Raw genomic sequence first — 25,129 nt, forward strand, 5'->3', positions numbered from 1 at the left:
GAAGCGAATAAATTCCCCAATAAGCCCTCAATTCAGAGCAGAGCAGTATCCTAATGACTTTTATGCCTCCGGCGATAAGGTGTTTTGCTAATTCTGTCAACGTTCCGTGGACTGGAGCCACAAAAACACTTGCGACACTATTGTGATTAAATAGCTATAACGTTAGGACATGATCGCTTCTTGCTAAATCTAGTGCACCCAGCCCTTTATAATCGAAATAAACTTAAATAGCTATGAAACGTTTTACAGTACATAGGACTATAGATGGAAATGATAGCTTCTTGCTAAATCTGGTGCAATCCATTTGTTTAATGCAAACGATTGTCATTATACACTGTCCTTTATAAACGAAATAAACTAAACTAAAGGTGCCTAAATTATGCATTACTATATTTCATCACAATAAAATAGATATAGCTAGGCTACTGACATTGTGATAATGTCAGTAGTAGCTAGCTGTATCTATTGTTTACACTTGAAATGTGTATTTTTATTTTGTCACAATATTATTTGAAAAGTATTGTGTAAAATGTAACTGTATTTCTGAGTTGCAGCACTTAAAAACATTAAATGGACTGTTATATCATATTCAATTGTAGACATTTATTCATTCCCACTTATTAGACACTATTTCTGATGGTAAAATGAGCATAAAAAGCAAAATACAGAATTCTGAAATATTAAAACGGAAAAAACGGAATTTGGGAAAAAATTTAATGGAATTTGGAAAATAATAAAACGGATTTCATATGGCTCTAGATAAAGCAACAGATAGAGACAGAGAGAGAGAGCAACAGATAGAGACAGAGAGAGAGAGCAACAGATAGAGACAGAGAGATAAAGCAACAGAGAGAGACAGAGAGAGAGAGCAACAGATAGAGACAGAGAGAGAGCAACAGATAGAGACAGAGAGAGAGAGCAACAGAGAGAGACAGAGAGAGAGAGCAACAGATAGAGACAGAGAGAGAGCAACAGATAGAGACAGAGAGAGAGAGCAACAGATAGACAGAGAGATAAAGCAACAGAGAGAGACAGAGAGAGAGCAACAGATAGAGACAGAGAGAGAGCAACAGATAGAGACAGAGAGAGAGCAACAGATAGACAGAGAGATAAAGCAACAGAGAGAGACAGAGCGAGAGAGCAACAGATAGAGACAGAGAGAGAGAGAGCAACAGATATAGACAGAGAGAGAGAGCAACAGATAGAGACAGAGAGAGAGAGCAACAGATAGAGACAGAGAGATAAAGCAACAGAGAGAGACAGAGAGAGAGAGCAACATATAGACAGAGAGAGAGCAACAGATAGACAGAGAGATAAAGCAACAGAGAGAGACAGAGAGAGCAACATATAGAGACAGAGAGAGAGCAACAGATAGAGAGAGAGCAACAGATAGACAGAGAGAGAGCAACAGATAGAGACAGAGAGAGAGCAACAGAGAGAGACAGATAGATAAAGCAACAGAGAGAGACAGAGAGATAAAGCAACATATAGAGACAGAGAGAGAGCAACAGATAGAGAGAGAGAGAGAGCAACAGATAGAGACAGAGAGATAAAGCAACAGATAGAGACAGAGAGAGAGAGCAACAGATAGAGGTAGAGATAAAGAGACAGAGAGCAATAGGTATATATATATATAGAGAGAGCAACATATAGAGACAGAGAGAGAGCAAGAGAGAGATATATATAGAGAGCAACATATAGAGACAGAGAGAGATATATATAGAGAGCAACAGATAGACAGAGAGAGAAAGAGAGCAACAGGTAGAGAGAGAGATACTGTAGCAACAGATAGAGGCAGAGATATATATATAGAGAGAGAGCAACAGATAGAGAGAGAGATAGTGACAGATAGAGACAGAGAGAGAGCAACAGCAATTTTTTATTACTGCAGGCAAATACATCTGCTTCACGTCTTTAGAACAGTCCCTCTCCTCACCCCCTCTCCTCACCTCTCTCCCTCGCCTCTCACTTGTCTCTCTCTCTCCCTCTCTCTCCATCATCTGTCACCCTCTCCTCTCTCATCTCTCTCCCCTCTCCTCTCTCCCTAGCCTCTCCCTCTCCTCTCTCTCCTTCTCCTCTCTCTCTCATCTCTCCCTAGCCTCTCTCCCTCTCCCTCTCCTCTCTCATCTCTCTCCTCTCTCTCCTCTCTCTCCCCTCTCCTCTCTCTCCCCTCTCCTCTCTCCCTCTCCTCTCTCTCATCTCTCTCTAGCCTCTCTCCCTCTCCCTCTCCTCTCTCTCTCTCTCTCTCTCTCTACTCTCTCGTTCGCTGGCTGCCTCTCTGAATCGTCCCAGTGTTTCTCAGAGCAGCAGCAGTAAAATATGTGCCATCCTCCCGAGAGATTACAAACCACAGCCATGCAGCGTAATGGCATGTTGGTGAATACGATATCCCACTCCACTGCCGACACAGACTAGTGGTCCCTACACCTCTCTCTCTCTCTCTCTCTCTCTCTCTCTCTCTCTCTCTGCTCTCTCTCCCTAGCCTCTCACAAAGGGAGCATCTAAAGGAAGTTTAGGTATTGCATAGTGTATGTATTTGAGGTCTTCTGTATGTTAGTCCGTGTCAGAGTGTGCAGAACAGGCCCGAGCGTGGTTCCTGACTGAAATCATGCTACGAGCTTCATGACGATGTTACATCAACTCAATCATTAACAGCTCTTACCTCTTAAGCCCTAGCTTATACCTGTTACCTTATACTAACCATAACCCTTACCCTAACATTAACCACACTGTTACCTTAAACTAGGGGTGGTTGTCAGGGTGGGTGTCTAAGTCTAGTGATGAGAGCACTCGCCTACGACCACAATCATTGTTAGTGTGACACTCTGCAGATACAAAATGTACATATTATTACTTGGCTATAACATAACGTACATTATGTACCTTTTTTCCTGTGTTCGATTAGTACTTTAATCATGTTTTCTGAGGAGACTGTTGATATATATATATATATATATATATATATATATGTATTTATTTTATATATAAATAAATGAACTCCTTATCATCGTCATTATAATATTAGATATTAATGGTATGAGTTACGGTGCCAGCATTACGGTAACAGTGTGGTTAAGGTTAGGGTAAGGGTTATGGTTCGTTTAAGGTAACAGTGTGGTTAAGGTAAGAGTTTGAATGAGAAAAGTCAGAAAAAAGTCAGAGAAATGTGTCTCAGTGGTAATATATATATGTAATATATGTACTTATTTGTAAATATGTCAATATATTACTTATTTGTAATATGTAGACATTGTAAATTTTCGCCAAAACATCAATATATCACTTACTGTATGGCTATAACATAACATACAATAATAAATAAATGCAGTCCATACTGTACAGCGTGTTCAGGGAAGGTTTGAGTGGGCTCCGGCTCTCCATTGGGTCTGAAAGCAGCACACCAGTGAAAATGGTCGTCAATAAAATCTATTTGACTTACCATAATGAATTCATGGCGCAGTAATCATGTGAGGAAAAGACAGTTCCTCTGTTTCTCTGTGTGTTACCGAGGCAACAGGCTGTCAGTGTGCGCACTGGCCTGGGGCTTGCAATGTTATTATCGAAGGTTAGCTTTGGTTTAGCTTCATGCACGCAGTGGGGAGAACTGTTGTCTATAGTAGAGAGATATGAAACAGGTAGTCAATTGTTGGAGTGAGAGAATACAGGCGGGTGATGTGTGTGCTGTGCATGCAGTAGTAGGACGTTCTCTGGACCTCTAGTTAGCTGTTACACAGTTCTGTGTTACTCCTTGTGTATTCCGTATGCTCAGTACTCTGCGTCGAACTGACCCTTGTTCTCCTGTGTGTAGGATCGCACACCTCCGGCCTGCACCCCCACCTTCTTGGACCTCACCAGCCTGCACTATCCCGGGACCGCATGCACCACACATATCACCTGCCTGTATTCTCTCACTCCCAACAATTTACTACCTGCCTTCCTTGTCATTCTCTGGGTTTCACATTAAATACCCTAAACCGCCTCATTCTCCTGTGCCTCGTGTTCTGCTCTTGGGTTCTCCTGATACCCCCCCCCCCCCATAACACTGTTTAGCTTAGCTTATAAATGTACCGTTAAACAATTAAATAATAACTCGGCAATGCTAAACAAAAACATCGACCACTTTCAACAACTATATTACTATAGTACAGACCTTCGACATGTGTCATAGCTCACTCACATTAACACTTTGAGCGCCACGCCTGGTTTTCCGTTTTACCGCTTGAATGCCACCATCGGCGCCAATGTTAACGTTAATATCGCCTAATCTATGTTTTAAATTATGGCTATGTGTCTAATCTGCCCATCGCATTATCAAAGACTATTTTCCAGTCAGTGCTGTGAAGGCAGATTGTTTTTTTATCGCGTCGTTGCCGTTTCAGAGCAGTTAGAAAAGCCCCCGTTTTGATATAAAAAACAGCTCATTCTGGAGCATTCTATGAAAATCGTCTTTTAGTGGAATATTCCACAACGTTGATATTCGTCGGCCTTTTTATGAATCGTTTTCAAATAAACGCTAGATGATCAATATTATACGTGCACGCAAGCACATTACGGCCGCGCACTGATAATCGCTCCATTGATTTCCTCACGGACTTTTACAGTGAAACCGAAAGAAGACATTTCACAAAACAGCTTATAACTTCATCAAACTTACTCTGATTATCCTACCACTGATAACATAGAGTCCTTACCTGACATCAGATGGTATCCAACTGGTATATTCCAATTCCTGATCACCATTCGAAAAAATCGATACGTGTATGGATCCAACGCGATACAGTAGAACTCCATGATCCGTGGGGCTCTGAGGCTCCAGAATGAACTCTGGTAACCCCGGCTGGATCAGTGAACTGGAAAATGTGGAGTACCGGATTTTTTCCCCCATTCATTTTCATTGAGTCCATTCCAAAATCACTTATGTCATCTGGGAGACGACAGGGGGCGCTTTTTTCCACAGTGATCGCCGGCGCCCCTCGGCTATACTCGGGTAGGCTCGGGTGATGCAATAATTTTTCAGATTGAAAAAAAAAAAAAAAAAAAAATCCGAGAAATCTCGTGAGTGGCATTCTACGTCACTATTAAAAACCCGAGAAATCTCGTGAGTGGCACTCAAAGTGTTAAGACAGAATTCAAGCTTAGCCTCGTGGGATACGTTGGTGTAACCGAGTGGGTTTGAACCAGGGACCACAGGATCCACAGGCGGCCGCACTAACCAGCTGAGCTAAAGGGTCCGACCTGTTAGCAGGTGTTGGTTGACTCACTGCGACGACTCGTTAGTAGTTTACAGTAGCATACAGACCCATTAATTTAACGGAGTCCAGAGTGTTTACTGACATCTAACTAGTATGAGTTTCTACATGTACACATAATCACCCGTAGTTAACATAGCAGTTAGCTACATGACCCTTATCTTATGTGACTTTCATCCAGCTGAAAGGATAAAAATAAGTGAGGCGGTTCTAGTGACTGTACTGGTTAACGTTACGCGAGGTGGAAATAACTGAAGAACCAGCGCAGGCCCAGTGTATATGATCGACAGGTGGCCTTGAATTGGAATCAGAAATGTATGAATAATGGATGGCGGGGAAGGACCTGTCTGTAAACGAAGGGCCAGTATTACAACGCTAACCGTAAGGGTGCATGAAACAAAAGACCTACCGCTGACTACTCCCCCCCCCCCCACCCATCTACTCGCATGCCTCGGACGCTCTGGTGTCACACGCGGGGGAGCGAGAGCCCATCACAATGTGGACAGAGCGCGAGCGGCGGGAGGAACGCAGATATAAATGCCAGGTGTAAAAGCTGAAGGGCGAGATCTGATCATTTCATTATGCAGAGATAAGATATCCAGATCACCTGTTAATACCAGGTGTAAACGGGGTCATGGCGGCTAAAAACAGATACGGGGATAGGAGGTACACATGACACTTTTTAGGACATGTAGTACATGTGTGTGTGTGTGTGTGTGTGTGTCTGTGTGAGCCTGAGCGTGACGTTTTCTGCGGTGGGTCTTGTGTTACCTCCTCAGCCCGCCACGGTGCCATAAACATGAGCGAGGGAGCGCCCGCACACCGCAGAAGGAAATGCAGGAGTATATAAATATAAGATAACAGCAGCAGAGAGAGAGAGAGAGAGGGAGGTAGAGAAAGAGATGTAGAGGGAGGGAGGGAGAGAGAGGGAGATACAGGGAGATAGAGGGAGAGGGTGAGAGAAAGAGAGGGAGAGAGAGACAGGGAGAGAGATAATGGGATATAGAGAGATGGAGAGGGAGAGAGAGAAAGGGAGATAGAGAGAGAGGGATAGAGAGAGATGGAGAGGGAGAGAGAGAAGGAGATAGAGAAAGGGAGATAGAGAGAGAGATTGAGAGGGAGAGAGAGGGATAGAGATATGGAGAGGGAGAGGGAGATAGAGAAAGGGAGATAGAGAGAGATGGAGAGGGAGAGAGAGAAAGGGACATAGAGAGAGAGGGAGAGAGATGTAGAGGGAGATAGGGAGATAGATAAAGGGAGATAGAGAGAGGGGGAGAGAGATGGAGAAAGAAAAAAGGGGAGATAGAGAGAGATGGAGAGGGTGAGAGAGAGGGAGAGAGATAAAGGGAGATAGAGAGAGAGAGAGGGGGAGGAGAGGGAGAGAGGGGGGAGAGAGTGGGAGAGAATGGGAGAGAGAGAGGGAGAGTGAGAGATGGAGAATGAGAGAGAAAAGGGGAGATGAGAGGGAGAGAGATAGAAAGAGAGAGAGAGGGAGAGGGAGAGTGAGAGATGGAGATAAGAGAGAGAAAAGGGGAGATGAGAGGGAGAGAGATAGAGAGAGAGAGAGAGATAGATAGAGAGAGAGAGAGAGAGAGAGAGAGAGAGAGAGAGAGAGAGAGAGAGAGAGAGAGAGAGGGGGGGGGGGGGCGCCAGCCAGCCAGCCAGCCAGCCAGCCTGCTAGACATGTGACACACGGTTACCGTAGAGACCGTTGGTTAGTTAGTTACCGTGTCTCTCTGCTGCAGCTCGTCACATAAAACAGGCACCTGGCCGCTTCCATCACCTACTGATTAAGCGATAATACAGGAGAGGTGGTGTTCCGCAACATTTCCTGGCACTGCCGCCTCGGGCGCGAGGTTGAAACAGAGCCAATCACAGTGCGAGTTGTAGTCGGGTCACTAAATCTCGAGCCTGAGTCGAGTCGAGGCCCCATTACCCCTAGTCTGAGTCAGAGTCCAAGTCATCAAGGTTGAGGTCTACGTTTAAACATAAATGACACATCGGTCACCATTTCAAAGGGAGTTTATTTACTTTGTGGCACAATAGCCAAACAAATGCACTAGCCATCAATATCTTATGCCAAATTATTAGGGCCTGCCCCTTCGAGTCCGAATGCAGTCAATGCTCGAGTCCAAGTCCGAGTCACGAGTCACGAGTCACTACAACACTGATCTGCTAAGGCATATTTGTATCAAAGAAGCTTCATTCTCTGTTAATTTCCGTACTGCATCTCCAGAGACGTACGGAAGGCACCCGCAGTTAAACAGACCAGTAAGCAATGATGTGGGTGTAGAATGATGTAGTAGCCAATCAAAGATGAGATTGATATGGTTTGTATTGTTGAGAGATGGAGACATACTGTACATAACTCTCTCTCCCAAAAAGGCCAGGTGGTGAGTGGGTGATGTCAGCCTGCAGCAGGTGACACACACACACACACACACACACACACACACACACACACACACACACACACACGCATGCGCACGTGCATAATTGCATACATGCTCTGTTCTCGAGCCAAATGATAGCAGGACAGTTACATGAACACCCACACCACTCCTCTCTCTCCTCTCACAACCACAATCTCTCTCTCTCCCTCTCTCTCTCTCTCTCTCTCTCTCTCTCTCTCTCTCTCTCTCTCTCTCTCTCTCTCTCTCTCCTCTAACAACCACAATCTCTCTCTCTTTCTCTTTCTTCTCTCACAACCACAATGTCTCTCTTTCTCTCTCATTCAATCTCGCACACACACACGCACACATCTACAGACATGAAGGCAGTGACATACTCTCACACATATCTACACAGAGATATGAACACACTGACATAATCTCTCTCACAGAGAGAGAGAGAGAGAGGCAGAGAGAGAGAGAGAGAGAGAGAGAGAGAGGGAGAGAGAGAGAGAAGAGAGACCAACAGAGAGAGAGAGAGAGAGGCAGAGAGAGAGAAGAGAGAGATACAGAGAGAGAGAGAGAGAGAGAGAGAGAGAGAGAGAGAGAGAGAGAGAGAGAGAGAGAGAGAGAGAGAGAGAGAGAGAGAGAGAGAGAGAGAGAGAGAGAGAGAGAGAGAGAGAGAGGCAGAGAGAGACAAGAGAGAGACACAGAGAGAGAGAGGCAGAGAGAGAGACAAGAGAGAGACACAGAGAGAGAGAGAGAGAGAGAGAGAGAGAGAGAGAGAGAGAGAGAGAGAGAGAGAGATGCAGAGAGAGAGAGAGAGAGAGAGAGAAGAGATGCAGAGAGAGAGAGAGAGAGAGAGAGAGAGAGAGAGAGAGAGATGCAGAGAGAGAGAGAGAGAGAGAGAGAGATGCAGAGAGAGAGAGAGAGAGATGCAGAGAGAGAGAGAGAGAGAGAGAGAGATGCAGAGAGAGAGAGAGAGGCAGAGAGAGAGATGCAGAGAGAGAGAGAGAGAGAGAGAGAGAGGCAGAGAGAGAGAGAGAGAGAGAGAGAGAGAGAGAGAGAGAGAGAGAGAGAGAGAGAGAGAGAGAGAGAGAGAGAGAGAGAGAGAGAAGAGAGAGAGAGAGAGTATCACTGGGTATATATTCCTGGCTGGTGCTGATAAGCCTCCTCTGGCCTCTCCTTATTTAGTCAGCACTCACTGCTGACACACCACCACCGTAGAACACACACCACAAGCGTGTGCGTGTGCGTGTGTGTGCGCGCGTGTGTGGAGCAAGTTAAACGGCGGCGTGGTTCAAGGTACAAGTGGGTTGAAACTGAGGTTATACAAACAGAGGGGTGAAAGTTTTGTGTCTGTGTGTATGTCTGTCTGTGTGTGTGTGTGTATGTGTGTGTGTGTGTGTGTGTGTGTGTGTGTGTGTGTGTGTGTGTGTGTGTGTGTGTGCCCAGAGCCAATCCATTCTACGAGCAAATCAAGCACTGTGTGTGTATGTGTGTGAGGGAGAGAGGGGGAGAAGAGAGAGACAGAGAGAGAGAAGAGAGACACAGAGAGAGAGAGAAGAGAGACAGAGAGAGAGAGAGAGAGAGATGTCCTCTGTACTCAACACATAAAACAGAGACTAACTAACTCAACACAGGGGTTTAAAATGAGCTGTAACACTGTCTACTGGTTACATATTGTATATTTGTATTTTATTACAAAGAATTGTTCCCCCGTTGGCACTATTCAAAAAAGGTAAAAAATTGACCATTTCGAATGACACCACCATGACAACTGTATTACAAGATAACAACATAAAAGAAAACAGAAAACAAGATCACATTGTAATTTCAGGAGGACATGTTACACCGTCAGGAGGAGGACATCATGATATCTAGCTCGTCCCATGTCATCACGGTACGCCTTGGTACAGAACACGGTCCTGGTCTCAAATACAAGAGCAGCTCACTATGTCGATGCGACTGTAACAGTTCAGGAGGTCAGTCGAGTTAACAGAACCCTATATTTAAATGATAGAAGGTCATCTGTCACAACAACAACATTAACACAAGGCTGAGGGGGACTTGTTAACAGGTTAACAGGTTAGAGCAAGACCAACATTAAAGAGAAGCAGGCTATTCTCAGTCCTCGCTCCACAATGGTGGAACCAGCTCCCCACTACAGTCAGGACAATGTTCCTCCCTTTGACTAGATTCAGATTCAGATTCCTTTTATTGTCACATCATTCGGTACCTTTTATAGCAAAAGAGTGAAATTAGCTTTGCTGTGGTTTATCGACGGTAGCAACATCCAATAATATAAAATAAAATAAAATAACAATAATATGACCGTATACAATTCTAACAAAGTGTAAACTAAAACACTAAATACAATATATGAAAAAATGAAATACAAAAAGAACCTTCTTACCGTCTTTTACTATGGTGTACATTACTACTATCATCATGTAATTACACTTATACTACTACCTACTATGCTAATGTATTTTTAAGTCTATACTACTATGCACTCAAGACTAGCATTCAAGTTCAACACTATTTTGATGAAGAATGCTACTGACCCTTAGCTGCCAGAGTTGTACCCTTCCTGCTGACTTGTTGACAGACATCAACTAGGGATGGGACTTTCTAGCAAAGGTGCTATTCGAAAATCACTGGTAACTAAAATGTTCAGTTTCAGTTAAATTCAGTTATTCTTTTTAATAGAATGGATCATTAAAATCAAAGGGTATTGCACATAAATAGGCACTTCTATCAACCGGTTTTAATAAACAAACAGAAACAGTAGCATGTGCATCTTTTAGATCAATTAGGCTGTCTCTAAATATAAAAAGGAATGAAATAAGAATGGTTTGAAAAAAAAGAAAAAAAAATTAGATTTTAGATTTTCTGACATGAAAATCGAATGTAGATATGGGATCGAATATTTGAATTTTCGAATATTCGATCCCATCCCTAACATCAACAGACACCCTGCTTCACTGGGGTTGACTACTATCATAGCCTCAAGTATTCATCTTCTTTACATTACGGACATGCAAATACCAAAGTTTCTATATTTTCAGGCAAATGGTCACTTACTGTAGAGCAGCAGTTCTCAAACTACGGGTCGCGACCCAAAGTGGGGTCATGGGTAGGTGACATTGGCATTGGCAAAGAAAAAGAAATGTAATACATATTTAAATTTTTTTCATGTTCTGGCAACATAGTTTTATAAATGTGTATTGATAACATAGTGCTGTAATTAAATATTCTAATAAATATGCACGATCAAGTTCAACGTGTGCTTTTATTTTGATATTCCTTAATTCCACGTTGAAATTACGGGATACATTAAGTGTGGGGTCGTCAAAAACATTTCTAAATAAAATGGGGTTGTGGTATAAAAAAGTTTGAGAACCCCTGCTGTAGAGTGAACTCAAACTGTGAAAGCGATACTAGTTTATTACACGTTCTCAGAGTTACTGTACTCCCTCTTTTCCAGACGTTGAGACGATTGTCCTCCTAGGTGATTTGAATCTAAATTGGTTAAGTAATGCCTCCAACTATTTTAAGGAGGTTAGTGGAAAAATATATATATATTTAAAATGTTGGGCGGCTGGGTGGCGCAGCGGACATTGCGCTTGTCACCAACGCAAGAGACACCGGGTTCGACTCCGGCTGTCTGCGTTGCCTCCGGCTTGGACCGGCCGGCATGCTAACTCAATTGGCAGAGTTAGCGGGTGGAAGTCGATCGGTGGTAATCTGGATGTTGTGGACAGCGACTCCTACAGGTCGGTTGGGGGACGCCTGCACAGCAGAGACAGGAAATGGTGAGGGTAGTGTGAGCCTCCCACACGTTACACCTCGCCAAAGAGAGTCCGCGCTGGCAGGTGAAAAGATGTGACAGGCTGCCTCCACGTGTATCGGAGGGGACATGTGATGCAAGGCTTCTATCCTCCCTACAACCAACCAGTGGGGGGCATATGCGAGCAACGTTCAAGACAGGGGAGGGGAGGGGAGAATTGGCACGGCTAAATTGGGATGGGAGAAAAAATTGAAAAAGTGGATAAAAAATATATATATTTTAAATGTTTAATTGATTGACTTTTCGGTATCTCTATTGTTTTTGTATTTATTACGTGCTGTATTTCTTGACGTCATTGTAGATGAGAGCTCCATTAATCTTTCAAGATTGAATGAATGAATGGATGAATGAATGAATGAATGAATGAATGAATGAATAAATGACTGAATGAATAAATGAATGAATGAATGAATGAATGAATGAATGAATGAATGAATGAATGAATGAATGAATGAATGAATGAATGGGTGAGTTGATCCCGGTCCTTGTGATCGTAGGACGGCCGTGTGCTCAAGTCACTAAGCATCACCACCAACACACACCGCTGCGGGGAGTTCCCAGTGACCCGGGTTTACATTTGAACAACATCAACAGCCTTCTTGCAGGCATGCCCGCCCCACATTGCCCCAGTGAAAAACGTGGGTTTGTGCCTGCGAGCATTCGCGCACATGCGCTTATATTTGCGCGTGTGTGGGCGCCCCCCATTAAGCTTCTTATCAAGGTATGCCATCTTGCTATATAATTAAGACTTTTGCTCGAGGAGATCTGCTTAAATAGCTGCATGCAGGACATCTCTGCTCTGAGGAGGCATCAGCCTCCAGAGTGGTGACAGACTGGCCGTCTGGCCGCCTGAGATACAGGCCTCCTGGGCAGCTCCAGATTAAAGAAGATGAATGTATGATTACATATAAAACATCTTCACAAATTTGTTTTAAAACACTTCATACCAAATTATTGGTTTGTTGCAGCAGCCCTGGCTGCACTCTGACGGTGTGTTGTTAGTGTGTTTGTTGTTAGTGTGTTTGTTGTTGGTGTGTTTGTTGTTGGTGTGTTGGTGTGTTTGTTGTTAGTGTGTTTGTGTGTTGGTGTGTTGGTGTGTTGGTGTGTTTGTTGTTAGTGTGTTTGTGTGTTGGTGTGTTTGTTGTTAGTGTGTTTGTTGTTAGTGTGTTTGTGTGTTGGTGTGTTACTCTGACGGTGTGTTTGTTGTTGGTGTGTTTGTGTGTTGGTGTGTTACTCTGACGGTGTGTTTGTTGTTGGTGTGTTTGTTGTTGGTGTGTTGGTGTGTTTATTGTTGGTGTGTTTGTGTGTTTGTGTGTTTGTGTGTTACTCTGACGGTGTGTTTGTTGTTGGTGTATTTGTTGTTGGTGTGTTTGTTGTTGGTGTGTTGGTGTGTTTGTTGTTGGTGTATTTGTTGTTGGTGTGTTTGTTGTTGGTGTGTTGGTGTGTTTGTTGTTGGTGTATTTGTTGTTGGTGTGTTTGTTGTTGGTGTGTTGGTGTGTTTGTTGTTGGTGTGTTTGTGTGTTTGTGTGTTACTCTGACGGTGTGTTTGTTGTTGGTGTGTTTGTGTGTTACTGTGTTTGTTGTTGGTGTGTTTGTGTGTTTGTGTGTTACTCTGACAGTGTGTTTGTTGTTGGTGTGTTTTATGGTGTCGCGTCCCAGTGTTCCGTGCAGCGCGTCCAGCTCACACACGCCCCGGTCTTTAGTAGCGCGCCAGGGTTTCATTACTGGTGTTATGTTTCATCTCATAACAAGGACGTCTGGACCCTATAGTACACGTTCCAATGACTGGCTGTTACACTTAAAGCACCTGGAGTTTGTACTGAACTTGGGAAGTCAGCTTTTTAGCTTCTGTGCTCCTGACACGTGGAACATCATACAACAAACTCTAAGACTCAATACTTTGTTGTTCTTTGGTCAGTTTAGATCCCCCTGATCACCAACCATTACACCATAATACAAGTACACATTATGATTGCACTTATTGTATAATATATTATATTGTTTATTTTATTTGTTTTACGAGAGCCTGACTTGGGAGTGTAGCACATACAGTATATATATATATATATATATATGCATATCCATGTACATTCTCAATGCTCCAGTTCAGTTATCTCCAAAAGAAAAAAGAAGTAAACTACTGAGGAGTCAGTCGCAGTCAACCAGCCCCTTCAGCTCAGCTGGTTAGTGGGGCCGCCTGTGGATCCTATAATCCCAGGTTTAAATCCACTCGGTCACATTGGTGACAGTGGTGGGATCTCACTGCCCTGTGAATCTGTATCCCGGTTCAAGTAGCAAGGGGGAGGGGTCTCAGTGCCTTAACCCTGGGAAAGTGTGCGCATGGACGGAAGAACGAGCACGGATGCACTTCTCTGGGAGAGGACGACTGTAAACTACTGGGGAGTTGGTCACAGTCAACCTGCTAACGTGTGAGTGAATGGGTCAATGTCAGGCACAAGTTGTAAAGCGCTTTGGATAAACAGTATCCAGTACAGTAAATGCAGTCCATTTACAATTTACCATCCATTTATAATGTAAGATATAGCAAATAGCCTAATATTTAGCTGTTGTCTAGTGTTATTCACCATATCAACAAGGGAATAAAAACACGTCTCAATTTCTATTTCTTATTTTCGGAGGCGTGGCCACCCATTTGTTTACATTTGGATCACTGATCGGGCCTTTAACCCTTTCACTACCACACTACAGAAGGTTAACCGTTCACTACCACACTACAGAAGGTTAACCTTTCACTACCACACTACAGACGGTAAACTGAGGTAGTGAAAGGTTAACCCTCTGTAGTGTGGTAGTGAAAGGGTTAACCTTCTGTAGTGTGGTAGTGGAAGGGTTAACCTTCTGTAGTGTGGTAGTGAAAGGGTTAACCTTTTGTAGTGTGGTAGTGGAAGGGTTAACCTTCCGTAGTGTGGTAGTGAAAGGGTTAACCTTCTGTAGTGTGGTAGTCAAAGGGTTAACCTTCTGTCATGTGGTAGTGAAAGGGTTAACCTTCTGTATTGTGTTAGTGAAATGGTTAACATTCTGTAGTGTGGTAGTGAAAGGGTTAACCCTTTTTAGGGTGGCAGTGAAAGGGTTAACTTTCTGTAGTATGGTAGTGAAAGGGTTAACCCTTCTGTAGTGTGGGAGTGAAAGGGTTAACCCTTTTGTAGTGTGGTAGTGAAAGGGTTAACCTTCTGTAGTGTGGTAGTGAAAGGGTTAACCCTTTTTAGGGTGGCAGTGAAAGGGTTAACTTTCTGTAGTATGGTAGTGAAAGGGTTAACCCTTCTGTAGTGTGGTAGTGAAATGGTTAACCCTTTGTAGTGTGGTAGTGAAAGGGTTAACCCTTTGTAGTGTGGTAGTGAAAGGGTTCACCTTCTGTAGTGTGGTAGTGAAAGGGTTAACCTTCTGTAGTGTGGTAGTGAAAGGGTTAAAGTCCTCATCTTTACACGCCGACGGCTGCGATTGAAACATCAGAATGGTGTCCTTCCCTCTCTGGAGCCCAGGAGTGGCGTGTTGGGTGTTGGTTAACCTTTCACTGCAGCTTACACAGCGAATAGTGCAAGCCAATGGAATGACAGCACCGGGGCTCCACAGGGAGCCTGGTTCAGACCATGTGATTGGCTGACATATCTTAAACTCACAGTTGTAGTACCTTAGTTATGTAGTTTAGATTACATTAGATTAGATTCAAATGTATTGTCATCATACAGTAGTACAGTACAACAGAAATAAGTTTGGCATCCAACAAATGTGCAAATGTAACAGTAAAGTGCAATAGTAATATACAATGTACAGGTGATTAAACTGGGTATAACATATTTAAATTAGTACTACTGAGTATTAAATGGTAAATGGCTGCATTTATATAGCGCTTTTATCCAAAGCTCTTTACAATTTGTTCCTCACATTTTTACCCATTCACTCACACATTCACACACCGATGGCAGAGGCAACCATGCAAGGGGTTATGTGTCTTGCTCATGGACACTTCGAGACGCTGCCCGGGTGGAGCAGGAATCGAACCGGGAACCTCTGGATTACCAGACGACTGCTCTACCTCCCGAGCCACTGTCACCCCCAAGTATTCGAGCTAATCAGATGTATGTACTAGGGATGGGCATGAGTAATCGATTATCGATTACTCATAGCTATGAGAAAAATCGATCTTAAATTATTAATAATACAGATTGAAAGAAATACAATCTTTTATTCAACTTCAGCCCTGATGATAACACTCATTTTATAATTCTAACCCTTTAAATGCCAGTGTGTGTGATGGCATATATTTGCAATATATCAAATGCAAAGTAGATTTTTCTGGGGGGGGATTATTACAGGCTAGCATGTGTCAATGATTAGCAACAACACTGATTTTGATGGATTTTTTGTTTTTTGTAAGGGTCCCGCCTCCACCAATCACATGCGGCTCCCTTTGTGTGTGTGTGAGAGCAAGAGAGAGAGAGAGATAGTTCTCCAACTTGTGTGAGTTGCAGTGATCTCCTGGTTGTTCCCCATCTAGGTTATCTAACTATTGCGCTGCTGCAACTAGAAACACTGGCCTGGCCTGCTTCTAAGTTCAGTGGCCTGACTGCATAAAAAAAATTTAAAATGTTTTTTTTTAGATTTTTTTTAATCATCTGGCGATCCCCCTCCGCGGCGGCTCGCGACCCCTTTGGGAACCCCTGGGCGACGGAATTTCTAGGCGATCAATGTGAATCCACATTGAATCCACTGGCCAAGCAGAAATTAAAGTTAGAGTGTGATTCAACCCAAGCCATCGCAGTTCAGACACGGATGATACCGCCACCTGGTGATAGTCGATCGGCATTGCAGTTCTAATGTGTGGGGATGGTCGAAAATTATGCAGATCGCTCTGGGCAAGTCTGTAGAGCGGGGATCAAAGTAAAAAGATCAAACGATCCAAAAAACGACTTTTTATGTTTTTGGCACAGAATGTGTTAAGCAGTGTTAAACCGTGTAGAAGTGTGGGGCAACACATACATGAACAACATAAAGCCATTGGTTATATTATAGAAAAGAGTGGTTAAAAAATAGTTCTTAGGCTAGTTATGTACAGGGGAAAAGGCAGAGTATTGCCAGAAAACTTGCAGGATAATTTAGTTTTTAGCTCAGAGGACAAGATCCATAGAAGGAAATGTAATATTCTTGTCCCTGCTCCTTTTTTCTCATGGAATTAAAAGATTTAGAGGTGCTTTGATTAGGAAATACGTTTTTTCTTTTCTTTCTACGGAACTGTGCAGTGTGCAGTAACATGAACGGAAAAATTTTAAATGTAATTAAATTAAATTAAATGTTTCAGGTGGTCCCCAGGAAAATTTCATTCTCTAGATTGAATGAGAGAGTAACTGTAGAGGGACTATTGAGATCATAGGTTTCTATTTCTTCTCATGGGGGTCCCTGAGATAAAGTTACATACAATGGGGGTCTAATATGTATCAATCTGAGGGTCCTGGACACAATACAGGCTGAGAACCAGAGTCCTACACAGAGAACACCTCCAGGGGGGCGTCTGATACAGCAGGCTACCTTTCATTGGTGGGAATGCCAGCTAGCATTTATCACTTATCTCAACTCACAGGCCCCTGACTCACTCTCTCTCTCTCTCTCTCTCTCTCTCTCTCTCTCTCTCTCTCTCTCTCTCTCTCTCTCTCTCTCTCTCTCTCTCTCTCTCTCTCACACTCACTTTTCCTCTTCTTCCATTCATACCCACGGCTGCATATTACGTTGCCCATATCAGGTCCATTCTACTCAGTTAAAGGTTACTAAATAATGTGAATGAGACACACACACACACACACACACACACACACACACACACACACACACACACACACACACACACACACACACACACACACACACACACACACACACACACACACACACACACACACACACACACACACACACACACACACACACACACACACACACACACACACACACACACACACACACACACACACACACACACACACACACACACACACACACACACACACACACACACACACACACACACACACACACACACACACACACACACACACACACACACACACACACACACACACACACACACACACACACACACACACACACACACACACACACACACACACACACACACACACACACACACACACAGCAGGCTGGCACCAGAGAGAACTCTACTCCAGCGCATCATGCTCTCTGTATCGACCCGTGTGATCAACAGTATGAGGTCATGGCTCCGCCCCAGGGGCTGCTGGGAAGGTTTATTCTGCCATCCTTTCATTTGTGTCCATCCAGGCTCCCCAGTCTTCCCACAAACCCCCTGGTCAGCAAATCCATCACACCCACCACCTAACTCAATCACTTCCTCTCTCCCTCTGCAACTCACCCCCTTTCCCCCTCCCCTTTCTATCTCCCTTACTCTCTCTCTCTCTGCCTCTCTCTGCCTCTCTCTATCTCCCTCCCACCTTCTCTCTCTCTCGTCTCTCTCTCTCTCTCTCTTCCTGTGTAGTCTCGTCTTCCTATCTCTCTCTCTCTCTCTGTCTAGTCTCTCTCTCTGTCTAGTCTCTCTCTCTCTGACTACTCTCGTATTCCACTCTCTCTCCCTCTCTCTCTCTCTGTCTAGTCTTTCTCTCTCTGTCTAGTCTTGTCTTCCTCTCTCTCTCTCTGTCTAGTCTCATCTCCCTCTCTCTCTCTCTCTCTCTCTCTCTCTCTCTAGTCTCATCTTCCTCTTTAGTCTCATCTTCATCTCTCTCTCTAGTCTCATCTTCCTCTCTCTCTCTAGTCTCATCTTCCTCTCTCTCTCTCTCTCTCTCTCTCTCTCGTCTCATCTTCCTCTCTCTCTCTAGTCTCATCTTCCTCTCTCTAGTCTCATCGTCCTCTTTCTCTCTAGTCTCATCTTCCTCTTTCTCTCTCGTCTCATCGTCCTCTCTCTCTCTAGTCTCATCTTCCTCTCTCTCTCTCTCATCTCATCGTCCTCTCTCTCTCTAGTCTCATCTTCCTCTCTCTCTCTAGTCTCATCTTCCTCTCTCTCTCTAGTCTCATCTTCCTCTCTCTCTCTAGTCTCATCTTCCTCTCTCTCTCTAGTCTCATCTTCCTCTCTCTCTCTCGTCTCATCGTCCTCTCTCTCTCGTCTCATCTTCCTCTCTCTCTCTCTAGTCTCATCGTCCTCTCTCTCTAGTCTCATCTTCCTCTCTCTAGTCTCATCTTCCTCTCTCTCTCTCATCTCATCTTCCTCTCTCTCTCTAGTCTCATCTTCCTCTCTCTCTAGTCTCATCTTCCTCTCTCTCTCTAGTCTCATCTTCCTCTCTCTCTAGTCTCATCTTCCTCTCTCTCTCTAGTCTCATCTTCCTCTCTCTAGTCTCATCTTCCTCTCTCTCTCTCTCTCTCTCTCTCGTCTCATCTTCCTCTCTCTCTCTAGTCTCATCTTCCTCTCTCTCTCTAGTCTCATCTTCCTCATTCTCTCTAGTCTCATCTTCCTCTCTCTCTCTCGTCTCATCTTCCTCATTCTCTCTAGTCTCATCTTCCTCTCTCTCTCTAGTCTCATCTTCCTCATTCTCTCTAGTCTCATCTTCCTCTCTCTCTCTCGTCTCATCTTCCTCATTCTCTCTAGTCTCATCTTCCTCTCTCTCTCTCGTCTCATCTTCCTCTCTCTCTCTAGTCTCATCTTCCTCTCTCTCTCTCGTCTCATCTTCCTCTCTCTCTCTCTAGTCTCATCTTCCTCTCTCTCTCTAGTCTCATCTTCCTCTCTCTCTCTCGTCTCATCTTCCTCTCTCTCTCTCTAGTCTCATCTTCCTCTCTCTCTCTCGTCTCATCTTCCTCTCTCTCTCTAGTCTCATCTTCCTCTCTCTCTCTAGTCTCATCTTCCTCTCTCTCTCTAGTCTCATCTTCCTCATTCTCTCTAGTCTCATCTTCCTCTCTCTCTCTCTTCCTCTCTCTCTCTCTCTCTCTCTCTCTCTCTCTCTCGTCTCATCTTCCTCTCTCTGTCTCTAGTCTCATCTTCCTCTCTCTCTCTCTCACCATCTCTATTCCACTCTCTCTCTCTAGTCTTGCCTCCCCTCTATCTTCCTCTCTCTCTCTCTCTTTCTCTCTCTCTCCCCTCATCCCATCCCCCTCTGGATTCTCTGAGTCCATTCCAGGTCAGAGAGAAACAAGTCATGTGACCTGAGTGGGATCGATAGGATGGCTGCATCCGCTGCACATGCAACAGCATAATGCTACTTACATAACCTGCTCTCACACACACACACACACACACACACACACACACACACACACACACACACACACACACACACACACACACACACACACACACACACACACACACACACACACACACACACACACACACACACACACACACACACACACACACACACACACACACACACACACACACACACAACCACTGCCTGCCAACAACCTGGCGGCCTTTAATCAAATCTGACTCTTAACAAGACGCTTAAAGGCCTACCGTGGGATTCAAATGTAAACAAATAAGAACACCAAAAATAAGAAATAGGAAACGTTTTCATTCCTGATACACTCGGTTCTAGACAACGGCTACATATGAGTGTTTACATGTATTTGCTGTATTATTGAGCTGTAAAATGTTTGTAAACATTGGAGTAAAATGGTATATTCTGATTTACAAGAATATTTTCCAACTATAGATCGAACTCGAGAATGTATGTGAAATTAATATATCGCACATTTATCATGGTCAAAAGTAATCTGGTTTGGGGCGTTAAACAAACCACAGTATGGGGAGAACAGCAGAGCTTGTTTTGGGATATCAGAAGCACATGATGACGAGGCGGGGGAGAGAGAGAGAGAGAGAGAGAGAGAGAGAGAGAGAGAGAGAGAGAGAGAGAGAGAGAGAGAGAGAGAGAGAGAGAGAGAGAGAGGAGAAAGGGAGGGAGAGTGAGAGAGAAGGAGAGTATGAGAGAGAGAGAGCGAGAGAGAGAGAGAGAGAGAGAGAGAGAGAGAGAGAGAGAGAGAGAGAGAGAGAGCGAGAGAGAGAGAGAGATGTAAACAGCCAGTAATCAGATCAGGTGCTCCAGTGGTAGTGGTCCTTGCCTTCCGTTATAAACACATAGTACAGTATCATAGTACAGTATCATAGTACAGTATCATAGTACAGTATTATAATACAGTATCATAGTACTGTATCATAGTACAGTATCATAGTACAGTATCATAGTACAGTATCATAATACAGTATCATAGTAATATAATACAGTATCATAGTACAGTATCATAGTACAGTATCATAGTCATCATCATTAGGTGGCTTCTTCGTTCCGAAGGTTGCCTATCACTCTCCAACCCATTCTGTCCCCACTTCTTCTCTCCAACTCCGTGACTCCGCCTCTCACTCCACTCCAATCACAGACATCGTCTACCCAGCCTCTTCTTGGTCTTCCACTTCCTCTCTTTCCATCCACCTTCCCCATCACCACCTTCTTGAACATCTCCCCGCTGGATCCTCTCAGAACATGCCCGCACAACTCCATCTTTCTCTTTTTCAACCTCTCCAGCAGCTGTCCCCCTTGCATATCCGCTCTTCTCAGTACCTCCTCATTCTTGATCTTATCCTTCCATGTTATCTTCAGCATCTTCCTCAGTGTCCACATTTCAAAAGAGTCTATCATCCTCTTTGCCTCTTCATTCAGCGTCCATGCTTCTGCTCCGTATGAAAAGACTGACATAACATACGTTTCCAAAATCCAGGTCTTCGTTTTCCAACTTATGTTTCTTCTCAATAATTCTTTATGGTTCCAGAATGCGCCCTTTGCAATTCCGGTTCTTCTCTTAATGTCCATGTTAGCTCTTCCACCTTCACTGATCCAGCTTCCAAGGTACATGTACTCCTTCACTTGTTCAAGTTTTTCTCCATCCACCTGTATTTTACAAACAGTTCCTGGTGTTTTTTCAATGATCATTACTTTAGTTTTCTTTGTGTTTAGTGACATTCCATAGTTTTTGCATTCGACATTCAGCTTATTCATCATGTCCTGTAGATCTTCTTGACAGTTACAGACTATAGCAGTACAGTATCATAATACAGTATCATAGTACAGTATCATAGTACAGTATCATAGTACAGTATTATAATACAGTATCATAGTACAGTATTATAATACACAGGGCTCTACAGTGCGAACCGGAAAAATCAATTACTCGCACAGTGTGCGAGTGAAGATTACAACCTCAGTCGTGCTTTTTTCTCTCCGCTGCTAATCATTAAAAAACTACAAGTCCCACATTGCACTCAAGTCAACGGTCCAATCACAGTAGAGTGACGTGACTGGTTTCAAGGGAAAGAAAGGAAATTACCAATCGGAAGCTCTCATTTGCTTTTTTACTTCCGGAAAGTCCGCCATTGCGCTATGCGAGACTTTCCCGAGACAGTAACATTAAGTTAATGTAACTCATTCTAGTCTTACCAATAGCAATAGATTTTAGAACACCTAGATTTATCGATAGCAATAGTAATATAACGTTAATGCAACAAAACGAATGCCTTGCTTTGTTAATCATAACGTTGATGCAGTAGCGTATGTCGTTGTGTTGGCTGTAACGGACATGAGAATAACATAACACTGTGTACACATTAATATTGCGATAATCGATTCTAACATTTTCAAATCGATGCAGTTGAATTTTCCCCTTAGGATCGATGCATTGCGATGCATTGTTACACCCCTACACCAAAGTCACTGGCCCACTGTGCGTGTGTGTGCTAACTTGGCTAGCGTTATCAACAGCAGAGGTGGGTGCAAGCGGTGTGACGTAATTGGCAGAATCGACTGTCAATCAATGGTCTACCTGACACGCAAACTCATAAACAATGTTTCTGTACTGGAGGTGTACAGTATTTCAATAGGCAACCCTGAAAGGATTATTTTTCTAGAAGAGCAACACTAGCCAAAACATAGGCATTGTATGCATAAAAAGTTAAGTGACTGTTACTTTTGTAGCAGTAGTTCAATGTCACTGCCTTTTTTATTAGGCCTAGTTGTTGGCTACAACTTTGCCACAGTAGGCATTAATCACTTAATAGTTCAAATGTCTGTGTCCCATTCCCGTTTGCACACGCAGATACACACACACGCACACACTGGGCCAGTGACTTTGGTGGTATGTGCTATTGCACAGATGTGTGTCCCGTACATGTACATGCATGCACAGTACAAATATATGATAAAAAAGAGAGGGGTTTCTTGTGTAGATTTGACAAACTGAAACGTTATTAAAAACGTTAGGAAAACGTTGCGAAGACTAACATTCCAACACTGCCCACGTACCGCCCTGTTTGCAAAAGTGTGTTTACTTTCCACATGGGGGCAATGTGCCACATGGGGGAAATGTGCCGCATGCCAACAGCGATGGCCCGCTGGATCCGAGAGAAGCAAAAAGGTGCCGGGAAAACTAATGTGACGGTATATTCTAGAACTCCAGTAGCCATGGTTACGACATCATTAGAATGTTCAGTCCTGAAGATCCGAGGCTGCACACCTGAAAGGGTTAAGATTGAATAGTCTACGTACGTGTGTCTTTGGGGGAGATTGGGGGGGAAATATATCAAATTGTTGGTTAAGATAAAGCTTTGGGACCTTTAGAATTAAGTAGGCCTATATTAAACCCGCATTACATAATCTCCATCTTGTGACCGCATTTTCTGTCCCCTCTCATCACAGAGGCTGGTGGTTTATTACATCTGCTATTAAATGGCTGGGTTTTATCATAGGATCATACTGTAGGTCTGCTATTACTATATTAAATGGCTGGTTGGGCTCTCCCTGTTCATTGTCTATCTGAGGACAAAGGCTTTCCCCAATCCTTTGAGAGTGTGTGCGTGCGTGTGTGTGTGTGTGTGTGTGTGTGTGTGTGTGTGTGTGTGTGTGTGTGTGTGTGTGTGTGTGTGTGTGTGTGTGTGTGTGTGTGTGTGTGTGTGTGTGTGTGTGTGTGTGTTACATTTCAAGCACGGAGACCTGTCTGCTCCCATATTCGCGCACATTTTACCCTCTGTTTTGAAAACATTTCCTCTCACCTGCAATTTTTTGGGTGGTGGGATTTGCCTATAAATACAAATGTGTGTGTGTGTGTGCATGCATGTATCTGTATGTGAGAGACAGGGAGAGAGCCCTATGTATACATTTGTGTGTGAAAACGAGAGAGAGCGATAGAGCAAAAGAGAGCAAGTGAGAGAGAGAGAGTAAGTGATAAAGAAAGAGAGAGAGTGAGAGAGAGAGCGAGCCCCCCTCCTCCCTCCTCGTGGGCAGAGAGGGAACCTTGTGTTCCTCCATAAACACAACCTGTTCGTCTCCTGTCTAATAGCCAGGTATGCGTCATGCATCAGCGACCGTATATTTGTATCGGCTGATGTCGGTCACCGTTATATTCATATTTATGTCGGCCGACGTGAACCGCTTTTGGCCGATAACGGCGACCGATGATACACGTGTTGTGTATATTTTCTGAGCTACTCAGGATTCCCCGCTGCAGCTGAGGGCGAGACCCAGTGAACGCAGCACCGCTGCTGCACCAGCCGCCCAGCAGGGGGCGTGACTTCAGACAGAGGAAAAGGTCACGTCCAGCGCTCAGTTCGCTGGGCAGGGAACACATACAGTTATAGAGCCAACAGAACATGGCCCCGTCACATGTATGACTGTATTATATTACGCACTACTGCATTAAACACCACACACACACACTCACACACACACACACACACACACACAGTAATCCATGCGGTCACACACACAGTAATTCATGCTAGCATACTGGCACGCGATCACACACACACACACACACACACACACACACACACACACACACACACACACACACACACACACACACACACACACACACACACACACACACACACACACACACACCATACACACACCATACACACACCATACAGACACACACACAGTAATTCATGCTAATGTGTCTCGGACGCGAACACACACACACACACAAACACACACACACTGTATAGACACATGTATGTGTGGACACATATACACGTACACACCATACAGACACACTGTCACACACAGTAATTCATGGTAAGGTACTCGCACGCGATCACACACACACAAACACACACACTGTATAGACACACACACAGTAATTCATGCTAACGTACTCGCACGCGATCACACACACACAGTATAACATACACACATACAGTACACGCGTAAACACACAATCAGACACACATACACACACACACACACACACACACACACACAAATGCGTGACTCGACTGTCTGGGAATCAGAGATATGGGCAGTAGAGAACCTTGTTCAGGTCTCATCACAGAACAACAACAACAACAACAATAAAGGCCTTTGCTCAGAGCAGCAGCTAACTGTCACAGGACTCCACTTAGAGGACGGCTGCCTTCAATCACAGCAGAGAAGAAGAAGGGAGCTGTCTGTCAGACGGGTGATTGTCTGACTCCGCTGCTCACCCTGCTGTTATAAAAAGCCTGACAGCGCCGGGCCGTGGGGCGAGACCAGACGAGGGGACTAACAATGCTGTGTATTTATATGTGGGGCACGTGCTGCACGCCTGTCTGTAGGTATCCACAGTCCACACACACA

General features: G+C 44.1%; 1 protein-coding gene across 1 annotated transcript in view; it reads right to left on the bottom strand.

Annotated features, from left to right (window-relative positions):
• Window positions 1–25,129, bottom strand: part of jph1a (junctophilin 1a) — a 131,819-nt gene that overhangs the window by 93,465 nt on the left and 13,225 nt on the right. The gene's annotated exons all lie outside the window — the stretch shown is intronic.

Source organism: Notolepis coatsorum (genome assembly GCF_963971535.1).
Source record: "Notolepis coatsorum genome assembly, chromosome: 12".
Taxonomy (NCBI): domain Eukaryota; kingdom Metazoa; phylum Chordata; class Actinopteri; order Aulopiformes; family Paralepididae; genus Notolepis; species Notolepis coatsorum.